Source organism: Erpetoichthys calabaricus, chromosome 15 (assembly GCF_900747795.2).
Source record: "Erpetoichthys calabaricus chromosome 15, fErpCal1.3, whole genome shotgun sequence".
In the NCBI taxonomy this organism is placed as follows: Eukaryota; Metazoa; Chordata; class Cladistia; order Polypteriformes; family Polypteridae; genus Erpetoichthys; species Erpetoichthys calabaricus.
This window is the reverse complement of record NC_041408.2, coordinates 1-12757: the sequence shown is the minus strand read 5'-3', so window position 1 is coordinate 12757 and position 12757 is coordinate 1.

The window sequence follows — 12757 nt, the reverse complement described above, 5'->3', positions numbered from 1 at the left end:
TTAACATGGCAAAACTCAGTATTTACAAACTTGCTTAGTCAAATTCAGGGCTTTGGTAGCCAGAGCCTCTCCCAACCACACTGAGCACAAAGCAGGAGAAAATCCAGGAGAGAATGTTAGTCCATTACAGAGCCCATCCATTCACATACCCGAGCCCCTTTCAGAAACTTGTCAATTCCAAAATACAGTGTTGCCTCGGTTTGCTAGCATAATTCGTTTTGGAAACGTGCTTGTAATCCAAAGCACTCATATATCAAAGCAAATTTCCCCATAACAAATAATGGAAACTCAGATGATACATTCTACAACCCAAAATATTCATATAAAAATGATTAATACAAATTATAAAGTAAAAATACATCAAACAAATTAACCTGCCCTTTACTTTTGAAAAGAATCGTGGCTGGTGTAAGGGAGATGAGAGAGAAGAGGAGGAAGAGGAGGTTTATTGTGTAGGACAACTTTCACTCTAACGCAATCCGTGCTATCTGTTGGCTCATTGGAATCTTTTTCTCTTTTTTGCGACTTTTACAAGGAACATGTTCAATGACAGCTGCTTTTGCCTGAAGAGTCACTACACTTGGACACAAAATAAAAAAATGCTTTATGCACTGTAAGGTTTCTAAACTCGTTTGGGATTCTCCTCAACATGATGACACGCGGAAAAGTGTCCAGAACCAATCTCAGGCTCCTAGGGCTGTAGCAGTTTGTCACAAAAGCAAATCCTAAAAAAATAGTGGTCAATGGGTGATACAAGGAACTTTATAAATGCAAGGAGATAGTATTACTTCTGCGGTGGGTTGGCACCCTACCCGGGATTGGTTCCTGCCTTGTGCCCTGTGTTGGCTGGGATTGGCTCCAGCAGACCCCCGTGACCCTGTGTTCGGATTCAGCGGGTTGGAAAATGGATGGATGGATGGATAGTATTACTTGGCCATCAACCTGGCCACAACCCTGCCTGACTACTGTGTTTGTGTATAGGACAGCGGGAGATCCTGCTACAATAAATAAGCGGGCTGTTCCTGTGTCAAGATGAATAAAACCTGCTTTTGCTAAAGTACTGAGATTCAGTTTTGTGTTTTGGGGTGCAAGACAGGGACTCACCCATTACAGCGCACACACACACACACACACACACATGGTCACAATGCTATAGTAAACAGTATATGCTCGTACAGATGTTGACTATATGAGTGAGGCACACCGACTGAGACTGAGCATGGGAGACGAATTACCCACAATCCCGTGGTGAGAGATTAAAACCATCGGCTCAGTTGTGATCACGTGACGCTCAGCAGATAAAGCATATATGCACTTCTCATATTGCAAGACCTCACTCGTTTATTAAGTTAAAATTTATTAAAAATTTTAGCTCGTCTTACAAAACACTCACAGACCAAGTTACTCACAATCCAAGGTTTTACTGTAACCTAATTCAAATGTCTTTGGGGAGAAAGATGAAGATCCTCACCAATATGAGAAGAATGGAAAAATCTCCATTAGACTATGACAGGGCATGGGATTCAAATTCAGAGGTAACAGTACTACTCAATATGCCATGATGCCAACTATGGTGCACACTATTAACTTTATATTTGCAAAACAAATTTGTCAAGGAAGGTGACACTTGTAAATTTAGCCCATGTGTGGTGATAATTTTATTTCTGAAACTTGCAGATTATTTATTTGTTCATTTTTTATATGAATGAATGGCTATTTTCAAAAGATCTATGGTACTGCAAGTATAGCTTGTAAGTTTTCATTATATTAAATAAGACAGAAAAAAGTAGGCCGAACTAAAAATGCTTTGCAACTGCCTTGTTTATCATGAAGTAGTTGAAATGTATTGAGTGTGCTGCTATGCAGTGTGTGTAATATGTTAGGTGCAGTTAATGGAACTCATCATCCATTTCATCGCTTGATCTAAAGTAATTCAAACATTCCCGAGGAGGATTGACTTAAACTGTCCAGTTACTTGATCAGCATCACAATGACATCATCAGTACTGTTTCTGCACATTATTGTCAATTATGAATGTGTGTTGACCACACAACAACAACACGTTGTGCACAGTTCCAGGTGCCAGAATTCATTATGTGCAGGTCACTTTCCCTCAGCGTGAGCTTTTTTAATGGGGCCATCACAGTGTCACCATTGCTGTCTTGGACACACAACAACACAGGGGCTGTACAATTTGAGCCAATGTCACAAAGCTACCACAGCCTCAGTAAATGTATGTAAATTACCCAAATTACTAGCTAGGAAATGTGTTGTACATTTTATCATGTAATATTGAGAACAGCAAGAGGTTAATGTCTTGTAGGGAGAGCGTGATGATTCTTCAGACAACTGTCCAAAAGGACATGTATTCCCTCTCCAGAGTAGCTAAGGGTCAACACTGCACATTTCACCTCCATTCTTCAACTATCAGCCAAAATAAATGCAATAATTTGGTATTAAACTTGCAAAAAATCACTTGCAAATTTTGTTACACAGGGGATCCCCTGTGGCTGTGGGGAAATAGTTTATGTGGCTCATTAGACTTGCCTGGCTCAGGGCTAACCTCCCACTAAATTCCAAAGGCTGTGTCGTACATGGCTGGGGGTCAGACCTGGCTGGGACGCCTGGAAGGACCAAAACAGGGCACATTTGTCCTCCGGGCCACGAGGGGGCAACCGCCCTGGAGTAGAAGAGGCCCACGGAAGGGGAGCAGGAAGGCTCAGGACCGTTGGGGCCTCTGTTTACCGCCAGGGGACGCCCCGAGCCTCATGGAGTCCAGGACTTATGTACCTCCGCCACACAGATGGAGGACGATCCTTCCAGGGTCACCTGGAGTACTTCCGGATGATCTCCTGACGCTTCCGCCACACCAGGACATGACGTCAGGTAGAGCACCTGGAGCTCATCCAGGTGAGGATAAATGGGGCTGCCTCCCTCCTGTGATTGAGCTGGAGTCAGGAGCAGGAGCAGGACGAAGCTCCTGGAGAGAGAGGACAGGTGGCCCAGGGACGAGGAGAGAGAAAGCCCAGGAGAGAGGTGACTGGGGCTGAAGGCACTGTGAGTGGTGCGGGACTGTGAATTGAGTAGTGTTGTTGTGTGGAGAAGAGAAATAAAGAAGTCTTTTGGATAAAGATGTGGTCTCAGACTGGTGGTGTCGGGGCAACTATCACAGCTGCCATCAAGAAGCGTAGTATTCCACAGTTCCAATAATTAACAATTTCTAAAAAATAGACTAAACAGGGACAACTGACAATTTAAAGTGAGAGCTGCCCATTAGTTATTCTTGCTGTTCACTCCATATTTTCTCTTGATAAGCTGCTAGTTTAATGCTAAGAGAAATGAATTGGTCTCTACAGTAACATCTAATGGTAATTTAAAGCAATATCACTGAAAATTAAACTATTAAATGAATCTTCTTGAAGTCAATTACCTTTGTTTTATTGACATTCAGGATCAGGCTATTTTTCTTGTACTAGTCCACTAGTTGTTTGCCCACCTCTCTATAAGATATCATTTCATCAATCACTGGTGAGGCCAATCACTATTATGTCCTCTGTGAACATAATGATGTGCTATACCTGCTGCAGCATTCGTGGTTCATTAGGTGATGAGTAGTGAACTTAAGACACAGTCTTGGATGGCACTCAGAAGAATGATGTTTGATGAATTGTTCCCAAATCAGATTGACTGGGGTGTGTCTATCTGGAAGTCCAAGATCAAATTGTGAAGGTCCAGTTTGTCCAGCAAGGGGTTGAGGGACAATTGAGTTCAATGCAGAGCTGAAGTCTATGAATAACATCCATCCCTACATTTATGTCTTTAGCTAACACGTGTGCAAAATTTAATGAATCATAATGGAAATGGTATTATCAGTGGAGTGGTTAGGATGATGAATAAACTGGAGGTGAACCAGGATGGTGAAGTGTTTGAATGTTACGTAGGCCCTGACCAGTCGCACAAAGCACTTCATCATAATGGGAGTGGGTGTTACGGGGTAATAGTGAACAAGGCATGCAACGTTGACTTTCAAACGTGACAAAAAAACAGCCAGATTTAGGGAGTTGTTGAAGATGTAAGTGACTACTTGTGCTAGTTGGTCAGCACATTACCAGGTATGTTATCCAGTTCTGCATCCTTTCATGGGTTGACTTTATGCAAGATCCTAGCAATATGAGCTGCACTGAGAAGTGGTACCTGTTCATCATGATGAGGAAGGCTGAAATTCATTGCAAGTGTGTCATCAGTTGCATCATAACTTCCAAATTAGCTGTAAAGTTTTTTGAGTAAGTCCTTGTTGTCTCTGCTTGGAGGAAGACTACGCTTAAAGTCTATTATAGCTCAAAGAGAAAATTTTTAGTTTAATACACAAGAAACAAATTGAAATGCATTATCATGCTGTAGCAAGCAGCTGGGGCGGTACCCAGCCGGGACGCCTGGAGTGACCGGAAGGGGGATTACGCCTCCTCTGGACCATGAGGGAGCAGCTGCCCTGGTTGGTATGGGTACCATGGGAACAGAGCATGAAAGCTGAACCCTATAGGGGCCCTGTGGTCACCGCTAGGGGGCGCCCGAATGCTTGAAAAGCCCTGGACGTCAGCATTTCTGCCACACCCGGAGGTGCTGGGGAAAGGATTACCTGGGACACCCAGAGTGCCACGTCTGTGTGAAAATAAAAGGGGCCGCCTCCCTCCATTTGTCAGCTGGAGTTGGGTGGAATGGGACAGAGATCAGAGGAGAGGAGTAGAGGCGGTGAGAAGAGTAGAGGCCCGGACTTGAGGGTGATTGGGTTGTGCGTGACACTTGTACATAGTAATGTAAAGATGAATAAACGTGTGTCTGGGTTTGAACCATCGCTGTCTGCCTGTCTGTGTCCAGGCTGTTTCCCACAATGCTTATTTATATCAAACAAGAGGGGATGGAAGCAAAAAGATATGAAATCCTCTTTCAGTATCCAGTAAAGGCATAAGGAAGGTAAATAATATAATCTGTAATTTAGTGCCTTTAACACAACACTTCATGACATAGTGCCTTATAAAGCGGACAGAAAGTCAAAGGGATACGAGAAGTCAGAAAGTCATCACCTCTATAAATTTACTGAAGAGGGTGCTGGGGATGAACACTTGGGTGCAATGTATGAATTTGGCATGGATGAAGAACCAGTCCAGATCAGTGCACACACTTGCCATTGCCAGTTAAATGCTGATGCTGGAATTAGCAGAGAGCAAGATAACCCTAATCCAAAAAATCCGGCATTTTCTACAGACATACCCCAACCTGTCGTAACACAGAGTTCTTTTTTTGAAATAAAGCCTTTGTGTAGCTCAGAATGTAAAAGCAAAAATCTTAAACAGAAAAAGAAAATCTAAAAACATCTCGCTAGTCTTAGCCTTTGCTACATTGGTTTCCTGTGTCATTTTTAACTGACTTTAAAATACCACAAATGGTATGTAAGGCTTAAATAATCTGCTCCACCAGGTATGAGGATGAAATGGTGATGTAGCCTTTGGCTGTTGTGCACCAAAGTCTTGAATACTTTAACAAAAGATAACTTAAAACTCACTTGTAAAATTTCAGTTTCATGTAAGTGCAATTTAGTTCCACTTAAATAGATGCTTAAAATGATATACTTCATGGATTTTCCATTATTATTTCTTTTTTAAAACTTCCTCTCTGGTGTTATTCTGTGCTGATTAAAGTCGTGTGGATCCAACCCGTGACGTTTGAATGAATGCAGAAGGCCCAATTTGCCTTGAGGCCCATTACATTTAATTGTGTAAAGATAAGCCCCAAGAAACAATAAAGAATGACTTCCTTCCATATTTGTCTGGCAGCATGTGCAGTGGGCCAGGACAGCTTTTTTGGATTGAACCCCTGCAGACTTTTTTTTTCACCTGGTTCTATGGATTTTCTTTATGTGTCATCCAGGCTATCTGACCTTCTCACCAGACTTATCTTTAGAAACTTATAATACACAACTACATATAAGGACTCTACCTTTCTACTAAATACAATATCAATCTTTTCCCGTCTTCCTCCTCAAGCACCCTGCTTCATTCAGCTGTCCAATAAACTCCTTTACAATGACCATGCAGACAAGACTTTTCCAATTTGCTTACTTTACTGAAGCCATTTGGATAAAACTACATGCAAATCAAGAACTTAGAATGATGTATGAAATCTTTAGATACTGTAAAAAAAGAGAAAATTCCATCGTAGCACAGAAAATGTTATCTTTAAATATTGCACTAAATAGCTGTAAATGTTTATCAGTCTCTCAAGTATGCACCAATATAAAAGAATAAGTATTTACAAATCATTTGTGTATGCACAACAATGCTCTCTAAAACCAAACTGACTTGAATGTTAAAAGTTAGATGAGTCTCCCCGTGTCTGTGTGGGTTTCCTCCGGGCGCTCCGGTTTCCTCCCACAGTCCAAAGACATGCAGGTTAGGTGGATTGGCGATTCTAAATTGGCCCTAGTGTGTGCTTGGTGTGTGGGTGTGTTTGTGTGTGTCCTGCGGTGGGTTGGCACCCTGCTCGGGATTGGTTCCTGCCTTGTGCCCTGTCTTGGCTGGGATTGGCTCCAGCAGACCCCCGTGACCCTGTGTTCGGATTCAGCGGGTTGGAAGATGGATGGATGGATGGATGGAAGTTAGATGAGTGAGACGAGCAAGGGCTTCTTATTTGTTATTTCCAGAGGCTCAGCTTAAGGAGTTAAGTAAATAAAGAAAGGCTTTACATTTAGGAGAAAAATGATGAAAATCACCACTAGATGCTGCTAATTATAAATTTACTTATTCCAAAAAAAATTAAACTTAAACTTAAGAACATGGACTTGCAGAATCAACTTTTTACATTCAACTCAATTATAAAATAATAAACTCTTTGTAGTATGAATATTATACTCTAGAATTAAACCTTCCCTTTCACCCCAATTTTGCTGTCCTGAATTAACCCTTCCCTTTCACCCTAATTTTATTCAAGTGCATTAACCCTTCCCTATCACCACAATTTTGCTGTTCTGAATTAACCCTTCACTTTCACCCTAATTTTATTCTCGTGAATTAACCCTTCCCTTTCACCGAAATTTTGCTGTTCTGAATTAACCCTAACACTAATTTTGCTGTCGTGAATTAACCCTTCCCTTTCACCCTAATTTTATTCAAGTGCATTAACCCTTCCCTTTCACCGCAATTTTGCTGTCGTGAATTAACCCTTCACTTTCACCCTAATTTTATTCTCGTGCATTAACCCTTCCCTTTCACCCCAATTTTGCTGTCATGAATTAACCCTTCCCTTTCACCCCAATTTTGCTGTCCTGCATTAACCCTTCCCTTTCACCCCAATTTTGCTGTCCTGAATTAACCCGTCGCTTTCAACCCAATTTTGCTGTTCTGAATTAACCCTTCCCTTTCACCCCAATTTTGCTGTACTGAATTAACCCTTCCCTTTCACCGCAATTTTGCTGTTCTGAATTAACCCTTCGCTTTCACCCTAATTTTATTCTCGTGCATTAACCCTTCCCTTTCACCGCAATTTTGCTGTTCTGAATTAACCCTTCGCTTTCACCCTAATTTTATTCTCATGAATTAACCCTTCCCTTTCACCCCAATTTTGCTGTCCTGCATTAACCCTAACCCTAATTTTGCTGTCGTGAATTAACCCTTCACTTTCACCCTAATTTTATTCTCGTGCATTAACCCTTCCCTTTCACCGAAATTTTGCTGTTCTGAATTAACCCTAACCCTAATTTTGCTGTCCTGAATTAACCCTTCCCTTTCAGCCTAATTTTATTCTCGTGCATTAACCCTTCCCTTTCACCGAAATTTTGCTGTTCTGAATTAACCCTAACATTAATTTTGCTGTCGTGAATTAACCCTTCCCTTTCACCCTAATTTTATTCAAGTGCATTAACCCTTCCCTTTCACCGCAATTTTGCTGTTCTGAATTAACCCTTCGCTTTCACCCTAATTTTATTCTCGTGCATTAACCCTTCCCTTTCACCCCAATTTTGCTGTCCTGAATTAACCCTTCCCTTTCACCCTAATTTTATTCAAGTGCATTAACCCTTCCCTTTCAACACAATTTTGCTGTTCTGAATTAACCCTTCACTTTCACCCTAATTTTATTCTCGTGAATTAACCGTTCCCTTTCACCCCAATTTTGCTGTCCTGAATTAACCCTTCCCTTTCACCCCAATTTTGCTGTCCTGAATTAACCTGTTGCTTTCAACCCAATTTTGCTGTCCTGAATTAACCCTAACCCTAATTTTGCTGTCCTGAATTAACCCTTCCCTTTCACCCCAATTTTGCTGTACTGAATTAACCCGTCGCTTTCAACCCAATTTTGCTGTTCTGAATTAACCCTTCGCTTTCACCCTAATTTTATTCTCGTGCATTAACCCTTCCCTTTCACCGCAATTTTGCTGTCCTGAATTAACCCTTCCCTTTCAGCCTAATTTTATTCTCGTGCATTAACCCTTCCCTTTCACCGAAATTTTGCTGTTCTGAATTAACCCTAACACTAATTTTGCTGTCGTGAATTAACCCTTCCCTTTCACCCTAATTTTATTCAAGTGCATTAACCCTTCCCTTTCACCGCAATTTTGCTGTTCTGAATTAACCCTTCGCTTTCACCCTAATTTTATTCTCGTGCATTAACCCTTCCCTTTCACCCCAATTTTGCTGTCCTGAATTAACCCTTCCCTTTCACCCTAATTTTATTCAAGTGCATTAACCCTTCCCTTTCACCACAATTTTGCTGTTCTGAATTAACCCTTCACTTTCACCCTAATTTTATTCTCGTGAATTAACCCTTCCCTTTCACCCCAATTTTGCTGTCATGAATTAACCCTTCCCTTTCACCCCAATTTTGCTGTCCTGAATTAACCTGTTGTTTTCAACACAATTTTGCTGTCCTGAATTAACCCTAACCCTAATTTTGCTGTCCTGAATTAACCCTTCCCTTTCACCCCAATTTTGCTGTACTGAATTAACCCTTCCCTTTCAGCCCAATTTTGCTGTTCTGAATTAACCCTTCCCTTTCACCCTAATTTTATTCTCGTGCATTAACCCTTCCCCGTTCACCCCAATTTTGCTGTCCTGAATTAACCCTTCCCTTTCACCCTAATTTTATTCAAGTGCATTAACCCTTCCCTTTCACTGCAATTTTGCTGTCGTGAATTAACCCTTCACTTTCACCCTAATTTTATTCTCGTGAATTAACCCTTCCCTTTCACCCCAATTTTGCTGTCATGAATTAACCCTTCCCTTTCACCCCAATTTTGCTGTCCTGAATTAACCTGTTGCTTTCAACCCAATTTTGCTGTCCTGAATTAACCCTAACCCTAATTTTGCTGTCCTGAATTAACCCTTCCCTTTCACCCCAATTTTGCTGTACTGAATTAACCCTTCCCTTTCACCGCAATTTTGCTGTTCTGAATTAACCCTTCGCTTTCACCCTAATTTTATTCTCGTGCATTAACCCTTCCCTTTCACCGCAATTTTGCTGTTCTGAATTAACCCTTCGCTTTCACCCTAATTTTATTCTCATGAATTAACCCTTCCCTTTCACCCCAATTTTGCTGTCCTGAATTAACCCTTCGCTTTCACCCTAATTTTATTCTCGTGAATTAACCCTTCCCTTTCACCCCAATTTTGCTGTCATGAATTAACCCTTCCCTTTCACCCCAATTTTGCTGTCCTGAATTAACCTGTTGCTTTCACCCTAATTTTATTCTCCTGCATTAACCCTTCCCTTTCACCCTAATTTTGCTGTTCTGAATTAACCCTTCCCTTTCACCCCAATTTTGCTGTACTGAATTAACCCTTCCCTTTCACCGCAATTTTGCTGTTCTGAATTAACCCTTCGCTTTCACCCTAATTTTATTCTCGTGCATTAACCCTTCCCGTTCACCCCAATTTTGCTGTCCTGAATTAACCCTTCCCTTTCACCCTAATTTTATTCAAGTGCATTAACCCTTCCCTTTCACCACAATTTTGCTGTTCTGAATTAACCCTTCACTTTCACCCTAATTTTATTCTCGTGAATTAACCCTTCCCTTTCACCCCAATTTTGCTGTCATGAATTAACCCTTCCCTTTCACCCCAATTTTGCTGTCCTGAATTAACCTGTTGCTTTCAACCCAATTTTGCTGTCCTGAATTAACCCTAACCCTAATTTTGCTGTCCTGAATTAACCCTTCCCTTTCACCCCAATTTTGCTGTACTGAATTAACCCGTCGCTTTCAACCCAATTTTGCTGTTCTGAATTAACCCTTCGCTTTCACCCTAATTTTATTCTCGTGCATTAACCCTTCCCTTTCACCGCAATTTTGCTGTTCTGAATTAACCCTTCGCTTTCACCCTAATTTTATTCTCGTGCATTAACCCTTCCCTTTCACCCCAATTTTGCTGTCCTGAATTAACCCTTCGCTTTCAGCCTAATTTTATTCTCGTGCATTAACCCTTCCCTTTCACCCCAATTTTGCTGTCCTGAATTAACCCTTCCCTTTCACCCTAATTTTATTCAAGTGCATTAACCCTTCCCTTTCACTGCAATTTTGCTGTCGTGAATTAACCCTTCACTTTCACCCTAATTTTATTCTCGTGAATTAACCCTTCCCTTTCACCCCAATTATGCTGTCATGAATTAACCCTTCCCTTTCACCCCAATTTTGCTGTCCTGAATTAACCTGTTGCTTTCAACCCAATTTTGCTGTCCTGCATTAACCCTAACCCTAATTTTGCTGTCCTGAATTAACCCTTCCCTTTCACCCCAATTTTGCTATCCTGAATTAACCCTCGCTTTCACCCTAATTTTATTCTCGTGCATTAACCCTTCGCTTTCACCGCAATTTTGCTGTTCTGAATTAACCCTTCGCTTTCACCCTAATTTTATTCTCGTGCATTAACCCTTCCCTTTCACCGCAATTTTGCTGTTCTGAATTAACCCTTCGCTTTCACCCTAATTTTATTCTCGTGCATTAACCCTTCCCTTTCACCCCAATTTTGCTGTCCTGAATTAACCCTTCCCTTTCACCCTAATTTTATTCAAGTGCATTAACCCTTCCCTTTCACCGCAATTTTGCTGTTCTGAATTAACCCTTCGCTTTCACCCTAATTTTATTCTCGTGCATTAACCCTTCCCTTTCACCCCAATTTTGCTGTCCTGAATTAACCCTTCCCTTTCAGCCTAATTTTATTCTCGTGCATTAACCCTTCCCTTTCACCGAAATTTTGCTGTTCTGAATTAACCCTAACACTAATTTTGCTGTCGTGAATTAACCCTTCCCTTTCACCCTAATTTTATTCAAGTGCATTAACCCTTCCCTTTCACTGCAATTTTGCTGTCGTGAATTAACCCTTCACTTTCACCCTAATTTTATTCTCGTGAATTAACCCTTCCCTTTCACCCCAATATTGCTGTCATGAATTAACCCTTCCCTTTCACCCCAATTTTGCTGTCCTGAATTAACCTGTTGCTTTCAACCCAATTTTGATGTCCTGAATTAACCCTAACCCTAATTTTGCTGTCCTGAATTAACCCTTCCCTTTCACCCCAATTTTGCTGTACTGAATTAACCCGTCGCTTTCAACCCAATTATGCTGTTCTGAATTAACCCTTCGCTTTCACCCTAATTTTATTCTCGTGCATTAACCCTTCCCTTTCACCGCAATTTTGCTGTCCTGAATTAACCCTTCCCTTTCACCCTAATTTTATTCAAGTGCATTAACCCTTCCCTATCACCACAATTTTGCTGTTCTGAATTAACCCTTCACTTTCACCCTAATTTTATTCTCGTGAATTAACCCTTCCCTTTCACCCCAATTATGCTGTCATGAATTAACCCTTCCCTTTCACCCCAATTTTGCTGTCCTGAATTAACCTGTTGCTTTCAACACAATTTTGCTGTCCTGAATTAACCCTAACCCTAATTTTGCTGTCCTGAATTAACCCTTCCCTTTCACCCCAATTTTGCTGTACTGAATTAACCCGTCGCTTTCAACCCAATTTTGCTGTTCTGAATTAACCCTTCGCTTTCACCCTAATTTTATTCTCGTGCATTAACCCTTCCCTTTCACCGCAATTTTGCTGTTCTGAATTAACCCTTCGCTTTCACCCTAATTTTATTCTCATGAATTAACCCTTCCCTTTCACCCCAATTTTGCTGTCCTGCATTAACCCTAACCCTAATTTTGCTGTCCTGAATTAACCCTTCCCTTTCACCCCAATTTTGCTATCCTGAATTAACCCTTCGCTTTCACCCTAATTTTATTCTCGTGCATTAACCCTTCCCTTTCACCGCAATTTTGCTGTTCTGAATTAACCCTTCGCTTTCACCCTAATTTTATTCTCGTGCATTAACCCTTCCCTTTCACCGCAATTTTGCTGTTCTGAATTAACCCTTCGCTTTCACCCTAATTTTATTCTCGTGCATTAACCCTTCCCTTTCACCCCAATTTTGCTGTCCTGAATTAACCCTTCCCTTTCACCCTAATTTTATTCAAGTGCATTAACCCTTCCCTTTCACCGCAATTTTGCTGTTCTGAATTAACCCTTCGCTTTCACCCTAATTTTATTCTCGTGCATTAACCCTTCCCTTTCACCCCAATTTTGCTGTCCTGAATTAACCCTTCCCTTTCAGCCTAATTTTATTCTCGTGCATTAACCCTTCCCTTTCACCGAAATTTTGCTGTTCTGAATTAACCCTAACACTAATTTTGCTGTCGTGAATTAACCCTTCCCTTTCACCCTA